Genomic DNA, 11,017 nt, shown 5'->3' on the forward strand with positions numbered 1-11,017 from the left:
GAGAGAGCTGGGACTCTTTAGCCTGGAAAAGAGAAGGCTGAGGGGAGACCTTATTATGTCATACAAGTATCTAAAGGGTGGGTTGAAGGAGGATGGAGTCAGGCTCTTTTCAATGGTTCCCAGTAACAGGACGAGGGGTAATGGGCACAAGTTAGAACACAGGAAGTTCCGTTCAAATACACGGAAAAACTTCTTTACAGTGAGGGTGCCAGAGCACTGGCACAGGCTGCCCAGGGAGGTTGTGGAGTGCCCTTCTCTGGAGATTTTCAAGACCCGCCTGGATGCAGTCCTGAGTAATGTGCTCTGGGCAATCCTGCTTTGGCAGGGGAGTTGGACTAGATGATCTCTAGAGGTCACTTCCAACTCTGAAAATTCTGTGATTCCATGATTCCGTGAAAATGGCATTGAAAAAACGGTAGTTTCAGATGCACCTAGTATGACCTGATCGTATAGCTTCCTGTCGCCACATCACATGGCGCACCAATATGAGGTTTATTCTCTATGCATAACAGCAGAAAGCATTGTGTTTTCCAGTGCCAGATGTTTCCTTTCTTAGGTTATATCCCAATAATAAAGGACACACACTGCTGTAGATAGTCACCTGCCATTCAGCTGAGCCACGTGAGAGGCAGTGTGACTGCAGTAAGTTTTGGAAGGATTTCTGATGGCTGCCTTCAGATTCTCGTTTGCTGCAGTATGTCTATTGGAGGTCTCTCCCTTGGGCTGTGAAGCCTCTGTTACCCAGATATATAAGGACACACCCACTCCTTCAAAACAACAACAAGGTTTTGTTTTCTTAGTGCTTACAACCTTAATAGCTGCCAGACCAGTGTTACTGTTGCCTGTGAAGAAGTTTGGGAGGACTGGCCAGTGCTGATGGAGTCAAAGTTACCAGCCTGGCACCATTTCATTCCATTGCCTCTGGAAGGAGTGACAGCAGGAATGTGGGGACACTCAGCTGAAAGCTAATGGATTTATTTTGAGCAGTGTTCATTTTCATCTATCTCGATTCCCTGAGCCAGCTGCACAACACAAGATGCAGATTCAGAGGCAAAGAGTCTGGCAGGACCCCAACAGTCCTGATTTTAGTAGCTTAAAATGCTGTAGACTGAACCCTCAAGTTTCAACAGCAAAAGGAAAATTGGTAATAAGGATCTTAATTCTTGAGGATGCCTCTCTGCTCGTTGAAAACTTGTGAGCAGCAAGGGAGCGGATGATGGACAAGGAGATCTCTCAGACCAGACACCACAAGATCAGAGAAGGTGCAACCCTTCTCTATTGCAAGCTCCTTATAGGAGGAAGAGGATTATAGAAGATGAGCATCCAGTTTAGAATGTAAGAAGCATGAAAGCTTTTCAAATTCGGTTAGTTAATACGTCAGAGAGAGTTTCCAAAATTTGTGGAGAAAAGTGCATGATGACAATGCTTCCTGTGCCCACAGTTCCAAACAGGGAGTAGGAACAGAATGGAAAAATGAATTCTTGTTTTGCTGAAAAAAAATTGGAGGTGCTTCTGGGACCATTTCTCTGTTTTCCTGAGCTTGACCATGCTGCTTGCAAATACAGCACATCTCAAACCTTCTAGCTTGAAGTATCTAAAAAGGTTTGGCAGCACAGATATAGCTTTTTCAGCAGCTACAGTAAAATATTTAGCAGCTTCCTGACAAGTATACCAGAACATTCCGGATTAAAAAAAAACCCCAAATTACACAAAACTATTTAAACTAAACCAGTAAGTTTTTCAGGAAGTAACATGATGATTGGTGGGGAGGAGACCATACCCTGGACCACAGAATCCTGTAGGAGTGCCTCCAGGTGATTAACATTACTGCAGTTGGGCCTCACTTCTGTGCTAAACATGGAAGTTCAATCTCTTCATGAATCACAGGGCTGACTAAATTGTATATGGTTGTATAGAAGGCCAGACTGTCTGTCGCTTTGCAAGTCACCTTGGGATTGTCAAGAAAAGACAAGTATGATAAATACTTAATGTGGAAGTCCAGTAAGCTTCTTGTCATTTTTCAGTTTAATGGCCGGCATGTTTTGTTTGACTGTTGTGGCAAGGAGAAAAATCTGTTGTGAGAAAGTAAGCATAGCTGTCTTTCACTAAGAAAAATGAGCTTCATTTGAGTGTATTACATATAGGTTGACCTGTTGTATAAAGGGGCCTTGGAGCTCACTGTGAATTCCTGTGAGCACAGCTTGTTCTCCTGGGGAAGGAGAACCTCAGTCCTGCAGCTTGAATTCCCTCTGTGCCTATCCTAAGGAAGAATGAGGGGAAACGTTGCAACCAAGGAAAATTGCAACAAGGGAAATTCTGGTTAGATTTCAGAAAAACATTTTATACTTTTGAGAGTAAGTGAGCACCGGAGCTCAGAGATTTTGGAACATCCTTCCCAGGGGGCATTCAAAACTCAGGTGAGTATGACCCTGAGCAACCAGACCTAACTTTGGCTCTGAAGATCCCCTCCAGTGGTCCTAACAAACTCTCAGAATGCCCATCCCTGCCATCTGCCCTGTGCAGTAAACACAGCATTACTAGCGTAGTTAAAGCTTTTTTTTTGCCATGACAAGCTGTGTTTCTGTTCAAGGCTTTCTGATGAAGTAAGCTTTTACCAAGTAAGTGTTTTTGCTTAATAGCCTTGCATAGTTTTACACTTCTAATCACAGTAACTCTGCTAGCCAAGCACTGCACAGGTATGCACAGCATCTCTATGGCCACTTAATATCTCCACTCAATGAAGTCAAAGCATCAGCTCATTGAAAAGCTAAGAGCCAGCACCACAGACCTGAGCTAAAAGTCCTGTCAGATTGTATTAGAGGGGATGTAAATGAGTTTGAAAAAATAAAGTGATTACTAGTTGTCCCTGAAGGGCTGAAGCCGCATAAATCTTGTTACAAGCATGTATTTCTGCAGAAATCTGCGTTCTCAGATATCTCACATACAGCTCATGAGTCTGCCCCAGCTCCTCCTCTTGATGTCTTGCTTAATAAGTCATTGAATATAGAAACCCCATTCCTTTACCTCTTCTGGGTTATACTGGTTCTCTTCTACCCCTGAACAGGAGAGTTCACCTTACACCCTGATAAACACGTCTCGTAAGTCCAGCCTGGCTTTGCCTGTAGTATAGTGTTGCTTTCAGAAGTGTTGATTTTGAAGGTTAATTGAGGAGAGTAAAGAATTGGGTGGAACAAGACTAAGAGAAAGCAGATACTGAGGGAGTTGAAAAATATAGTGGTGGAGGTACACCAAGAGAAATTGTAAAAAGAAGGGAAAAATACCAAAGGTGGCAGTGAAGGGGAGCATTTCAGAGATTTTATAGATGTAGATCTCTACTAGCTTGCTTGTGTCGGGCAGGTGGAAGCCCAGTCTAGCTGGAAGGGGGAGCCTGCTCACCCAGCCAGCTCCAGCGGTACCTGCGACCCTGGGGGTGCTGGCTGATGGGGCAGGGTGCTGTAGCCCCGTCCTGCTCATCTCCTTTCGCCTTGGTCAGTCCAGGCTGGTAGTACGCTCCACTGGAGTACTTCTGTGCAATGGCAGGCTGTATTTTTGGCTGGCCAGTTGCCTGTGTGTTTACTGTGATTGACTGCTCTGCCTTATCTTGTCCTGAAGGCACAGGCTTTTCCACGTGGCTTATATACTGAACTGGCAGGAACACATGTGGGACACTATAAAAAATGATATAAGACAGTGAAGGGAAACTCAGACTCAAAAAAATGTTATCAGGACTGAACTGTACGAGACATCGTTTTGAAAGTATAGCCCGAATATTGGCCATCAGGCTGTAAACAGTACAGGCAAGGTCACAGTAAAATAGAAACATATTTGGTTAGGACCAGAATCAGGAACTCGGGGGGGAAAAGTGCATCAATGAGATCCACAGGCTGTGTTATTCTGGAAGCTGCTGAATACAAAGCAGTAGATCAAAGACTTAAGGGAACCATCAGCCAGATCAGTGAGATTTGGTCTGGGGAGCTGCAGGCCAATATGCCTGGGAGACTGGCTCGAACCTCTGGCCCCTGAGCTGTCAAAGCCTAGAAATACCTAGAGGCATAATCCTGACCCCACTACAAACCATGGCAGGTTTTCCCTGGCTGCAATAGAGGGAGAATTTTGTTCAGTTAGTTCTGGTGAGCAGCAAATGTAAAGCGAAGATAAAGGCACTGTATGGAGTGGAAAAGCTGAGCTAGTTTCTGCTCCCACATGACTCCAAGAGAAGGAGACATGACTCAGATGAAGAATAATTGATTAAAAGTTGTATTTTACTGCCTCACTAGCAACACATTGATACATTACAGATTGACGTGGTTGTAATAAGATGTTCTGTGTAACCTTATGAAGTTTTATTTTAACTTCCAGTAAAAGTGAAGGAGTTAATTTGTGAGTGGCATGGAGACAGTGGATGCGGAACAGCTGCTTACTGTGTAATACAAGAACTAGAGGTATCCATCAAGAAACAACAAATTAAAATAATATGTGTTTGGCTCAAAACAAAAAATGCAGATACTTTTTCCTATGGGTATTTAAATTATCGAACTCCTTCCTACAGGGTATTTTGAATGGTATAAGTTTAAATGGATTAAAAAAGTGACTGGACAAAGTCATAGAAAGAAAAGCCACTCATGGCTAGTTAGCCATGAACTCTGTCTTGGAAAGTCCGTTAACCACAAAATGATGGAGGCTGGGAAAATGCATCTATTTTTTGTTGTTAATAGCCTCTTCCAAGATACAGAGCTGGATGGCTTGTTGGTCTGCTTTCATATTTCTGTTTTAAGTTGTCAAATGCTTACCTGTCTTTCATTAATTACTTTGGGGATGGGGATGGAAAAAGCTTGTGTAGGGCAGTTACCACCATGCTTGTTTGTTCTTTTGTAATTTCTTAGCCTGAGGAGCTAATGGGCAACAGAAATTCCCTCATTAGCTAAGGGGTCGAGTGCACCCTCAGCAAGTTTGCCGATGATACCAAGCTTTTTGGCAAGGTAGACATGCTGGAGGGGAGGGATGCCATCCAGAGGGACCTGGACAGGCTGCAGAGGTGGGCCCAAGCCAACCTCATGCAGTTCAACAAGGCCAAGTGCAAGGTCCTACATCTGGGTCAGGGCAATCCCAAGCACAAATCCAGGCTCAGTGGGGAATGGCTGGAGAGCAGCCCCGAGGAGAAGGACCTGGGGGTGCTGATTGACGAGAAGCTCAACATGAGCCAGCAATGTGCGATCGCAGCGCAGAAAGCCAACCGTATCCTGGGCTGCATCAGAAGAAGCATGACCAGCAGGTCAAAGGAGGTGATTCTGCCCCTCTACTCCACTCTCATGGGACCCCACCTGGAGTACTGCATCCAGCTCTGGAGTCCCCAACAGAAGAAGGACATGGACCTGCTGGAGTGTGTCCAGAGGAGAGCTACAAGGATGATCCGAGGGCTGGAGCACCTCTCCAATGAGGAGAGGCTGAAAGAGTTGGGGCTGTTCAGCCTGGAGAAGGGAAGGCTCTGGGGAGATCTTATTGCAGCCTTCCAGTACCTAAAGGGGGCCTACAGGAGAGCTGGGGAAGGACTTTTTACTAGGGCATATAGCGACAGGACGAGGGGGAATGGCTTTCAACTGGAAAAGGGCAGGTTCAGATTAAACATTAGGAAGAAGTTTTTCCCTTTGAGGGTGGTAAGGCACTGGAACAGGTTGCCCAGAGAGGTTGTTGAGGCCCCATCCCTGGAGGTGTTCAAGGCCAGGCTGGACCTGGTCTAGTGGGAGGTGTCCCTGCCTATGGCAGGGGGGTTGGCACTCGATGATTTTCAAGGTCCTCTCCAACCTAAACCATTCTATGATTCTATAACTGCATTTATTTGCACCGTGGCAAAAAAAAAAATAAATAACTGCTTTGCTAAAAAACCCCAAACAATAAATTGAAATTGTTTTAGAGAAGGGCGTCAAGGTGACAAAGATTTAGAAAGATGAACTGGAATGACCTGTTTCCTAAGTAATGGGTAAACGCTGAGTAGGTAGATAGAAAAAGAGATCAAATATCTGTATAGTACAAATATCCAGGTGTTAAAGGATTTTTTTTACTAGAGTATGTGAAAGCAAAAGAGGGAGAGGCGGGAAGAAATTAAGGACAAGTTCATTTCAGCTGTTTGTTGGAAGAGCTACTGAGAATGGCAGAGCCCAGGGAGTAGCCCTTGATGCCAGGGGTTTTCTCTGTGTTGGAGGTGGAGGCAGAAAGGCAGACATCCCTATTTCCCTGCCACCCTTTATATACTCCTGTCTCTCAGCACTGGTGCACAGTGTGACCCTAATGAATCAATAATTATTGCTGGCTATCAGCTTGTGCAACAAATACCCACTAGATGCCACTGTGCCATTTCTCAATCTGTAAGACTACATGCCCTTCGCAGACCAGAGCAGAATGCGTTCCTTTCAGTCACAGCTGTGATGGTTTTAGCTGACAGGGATCTCGGCAGAACACTTGAAGATATGTGTGAGTGGTTTTGTGTGCGTATACCCCAACAGAGACTAATGACAACACTGTTGTAGAAAACAACAGGACTGGTTATTCATTAATGAGGTAATGCTAAAAAGATTAGTTGCTGTAAAATAGAAAGCAATAGTGGCCATTACTTTATAAGAAGTTTGTAACATTTCCCTGCAAGCTCTTGTTTGTGCTCAGCCTGAGTTGTCACATGCCTGTGTCTGTGAGCCTGGGGACAGCCAGGGAAATCCTCAGTCAGGGCTACTGAATAGGGTTACAATCACACAAGAGCTCTGTAATGCACCTAAGCATTAGTAAAAAAACCTATAGATGGCACCTTCTCCTATGTTGCAACAAATTGTCACCTTTTTAATGTTGCTTCATGTTGCCTTTGTTGTGGCATGTTACCTCCTTGTGACATTACCCTGTGCTGTCATATGCAACCTCTTTAATCATTGTTAAGTCAGAAGATTTTAGTGAGGTTTAGAAAGTTCTGGTGGGGACGAACCACACTATTCCCAAGCTAAGAGCTTCCTCTGGGCTAAGTATCCCTTAGAGAAGATTTAGGGCATTAGCTTTTCATTTGCTTTGGAATAAACTTTCAGCTACATTTCAGCTGTAGTTTTGTTCTGACTTTTTCTCTCAACCTGACCCTAAGTGTAACCCTAGAGTGTCCCTTGCACAGGTCACCCCAAACCTTCTCCCAGTTATGCCATGTCCAAGGGAAGATACTTTTTGCAACCCTCTGTCTTCTTCCAGCCCTGCTCCACCTGTGGTCTTGCTCTTGCTCTCAGACCTAATCCTGACCCTAGCAATAAACTAAGCCATAGACCAGAGGCACTGCTCAATCCAGGGACTAATTATTCCTCAGATAAGAGCTCTAGGAAAGCCAATGCTTTACTTCAGTGTTGGGTTGAAAGAAAGAGAAAGCCCAGAGCTGCAGGAGCAGGGCTGACGGCACTCTTCTGAAGTGACTTCTGGCATCAGTCCTTGGTTTACTTGAAAAGACACTTTCCAGCTCCTAACAGCTGTAGCTTTGAGTTTATCTCTTGGCTCTGAACTGTAATCCATGGCTGGACCTTAGGCAAGGTAACCAAGCCTTTCCTCCAGCTAAACAGTCTCCATGGGAGAGATCTTTCTGCAGCACCGAGCTTTCTTTGGAAGCCCCTTTCCAGCTCCACCCCAGCTGCAGCTCTGGTCTCTCTCTGTCCCTCAGCACCCAACACTAGTCTGAGCTATTGGCCAAAGACCACTTAGATACAGGGATGAAATAAATGCCTCTAATTCACGTTAACCAATGGATCTCTGACAAGAAAACTTTGTAATACACTTGTGTGGGTGTGCACATTTGTTGAGTTCCAGAGAATTTGCTAAACTTAGCAATCTTGCAAAAGAAAAAACCCCAAAACATGGTACAGGCTACTAATCATCAAGCTAATACTAAGAAGATGAGAGTACGTAAATGTTATATGTTGGAAAACAGAAAAAAAAAAGGGCTTTTATCTTGCAAAAGGTCTTGTGACTTTCTCCTGCACACTCCATTTTGCTCTGAGCCTTGTTTGCCACACGCACATCTTTGTGAGTGTAAGGACAGTGAGGGCTACAGTGCAGGCACGTCTGTATGGCAGCTCTGCGTATGTTTGACACTGAGAAAGACAAGATGTGACTGATACGTGGTTTCTCAGGAAAGATACTAAAATGAAATGGCAGCCAGTTTCACTTGAGTCCTCCCAGTACAAAATCATCCATATATAGTCAGTTGGGCGTTAATAACATTGCAATTTGCAGAAGACCCATGGAAAGAGAGGCTGAGCATGAGCAAGGTGGCAACAGAACACAGAACCACCATGAAAGATACAGGGGTCCCTTTTGTCTTGCAGCTGGCCAGCCTGGCCAGGCCGGTTGTGTAATGAGCCAGAAGCTGGTCATCCTGGATGCGTATGTGCATTTTTTGCTGCTCTGTTTTATTTAGTATTCCGATAACTTGATGTATGTTGTATGACTAGAACCATCTAGGGTCCTAATTCAGTGCTGCTCCTCTGCCTACACAGAGTTGCTTTAACAGGTGGAATCCAGGCTTTCCCTGGAGTGATGCCCTTTATTTTTCAAATATTGGTTCAGTTGTCTTGTGAGTTCTGCAGTTTTTCATTTGAGTGACAAATGAGTGACAAGCAAGAAATCAAAGCACCTTATCTCCAGACACCAGCTGGTACTCTGTCTGGACTCAACTGATGACATTTAGAAGTATGTGAAATCTGTATTAAGCATCTGAAAAGGCATGTGTTTTCCTCCTGCTAATGTTTGGATCCTGCTGGATTCTAGTTTTTGCTGTGCCACATGTTTTCTGTGTCAGAATTTACAAGTCTGGAGTCTAACATCTTCTTTTCCTCTCACTCAGTCTGCCATTGTCACTAATTAAAACATGTCATCCATGAGAAAGCTAATTATCACTACTGTTCAGAGGAGCAGGCTGAGGAAAGGGTATTGCTGGCACATCAGAGCTGTGACGTTTTTATTCTTTTTAAGCTAGAGGTCTAGAGGACTATCTCATTTTACCTTTTTTTTTTCCCCCTTTTTTTTATCAGGGAGGATGACTTGGATCAAGTCCCCAGAGAAGTTCTGGGTGCTGTTTTCTGAACTAACCTGCTTGTGTACTACCAGAAAATGCATGGCTTCCCAAAAGTTTAAGAAAAAAAGAATATTTGGAAAGTGTCTAGCCAGCTGTGCCTGTGCAGGGAGCTATATTCATTCAGATATTCGCACATCTGGAAGGGGATGTGTCTGGGCAAATGGAGGGAGGGAAGGAATAGAAATGGATGGACTAGAGACCCCCCCATGCTCTATCTTAGACATTCTCTGGGAGAGAAATTAGAGGATCATTTGGGACAAGAGAATATTGATTATCTATGAATGCCTGTGGTCAGGTGGAGGCAGGGTCTCTCTTACCAGATATCCACCTTATAGAACTTTTCCCCAAAAGTCTTTAAATTAAACTGACGTATTACTTTGAATACTTTTTTATTTCAACAAATCAAAATGTTTTGAAGAATGTGTTGTAGTTTGTTGCATTTCAGAAATTCTTGATTAATTTGAGTCATGGACTGAATTGATGGCACGTGAACAGCTATCGCTACTACAGGACATTATGGGGAAGTGGGGAGCATGTGGGGAATATGATCTTTCCTTTTCTCACCCACTGCTACCTCAGGATTGCCCAAGTTCAGTCTGAGCCTGCTGCTTCTTGCAGTGCTCTGGAAGAGCTGGCAGATGGTGCTACTTACCTTTGATATACAGCATTTTTTATCATTGTACTGGTTTACTGTCAAAACAGTTTGTTCATACAGGTGCTGTATGCTGGAGAAGGGAGATTAAGGGAGGAGGAGAGGATTAAAAGGAGGTGAACGGGGTGAGTCTTACAGTCCTTAGGATTTTGATCGAAGGTAACATAAGAGTAGTTGGAGCTACTGCATTAATGTGACAAGTTGCGTTGTTTGCTAACATTAAAATTGAAACTCATATATGCAAAATCAGACATACGGAGTAATGTTTTTTAACGATGTACTCTTAAATTGATGTAGCCCTCAACTTTAGGGCAAGAAGGGTTAATTCTTCTAGTCTAGGCTGACCTGGGTTAAAACAAAGGTCCTCAGGCTTCCCCAGATTAATTTCTGCCTGAACTAGTCCATATCTTTTAGACAAGCAGATGACTGCGGTTTAAAAATGAACAAAGGTGAAGAGTTAGATGAGTATTAATTTATCCCAGCTGAAGAAATGATACATTACATTTTGTGCACTGAATTTTACAGTACTTCTGTAGAAGAAAAAGATCACATTGCCTCATATTGCATCACATCAATGTAGGAAATAATGCTGCACCATTGTAGAAACAATATTATAAAGTCAAAGCCAGATGTTACATGTAGAGAAAGGTTATTTTATTTACAAAAAAGCCCATTTCTCCCATCCTCATACCTGCATCATCTCAAGCACCAAGACACGAGTGTCCCAGTAGCCTGCCCAGCATTCAGGCATCTAGGTGATCTGGTGGATCAAGTGGACAAGGTGGTCCGGTCCAGATTCCTTGTGATGAAAAAATGTACAAAGGACTCTGATTACTGAGTACACATCATGTCTTTTGGGTTCTCCTTAGGCTGATGACTATTTGATAGGTTTAGGTAAGCTTTTTTGCACCTATAGAAGCTGATGGTGATTTTGATCTTTTACCTCACCATCTCATTGCATCTCATTCATTAGAATTTACTCATGGTCCTTTGTCTCCTTATGATGGGATTTTAAGGATCCATCCCTATTAGAATCACAGAGTGGTTAAGGTTGGAAGGGACATCTGAAGATTGCCTAGTCCAGTAACCCTGCTTAAAGCAGTGTTAGCCAAAGCAGGTTGCTTAAGACCTTGTCAAGTTGGGTTTTGAATATTTCCAAGAGTGGAGACTCCACAACTACCATTTTTAACCACCCCTTCAGTTAGTTTTTTTTTCTTATATTTAAATGGAATTTCCTGTACATCATCTTCTGACTATCATCTTGTAATGTCTTGAGT

The sequence above is a fragment of the Vanellus vanellus genome (genome assembly GCF_965231255.1).
Source record: "Vanellus vanellus genome assembly, chromosome: 3".
NCBI classification, from domain to species: domain Eukaryota; kingdom Metazoa; phylum Chordata; class Aves; order Charadriiformes; family Charadriidae; genus Vanellus; species Vanellus vanellus.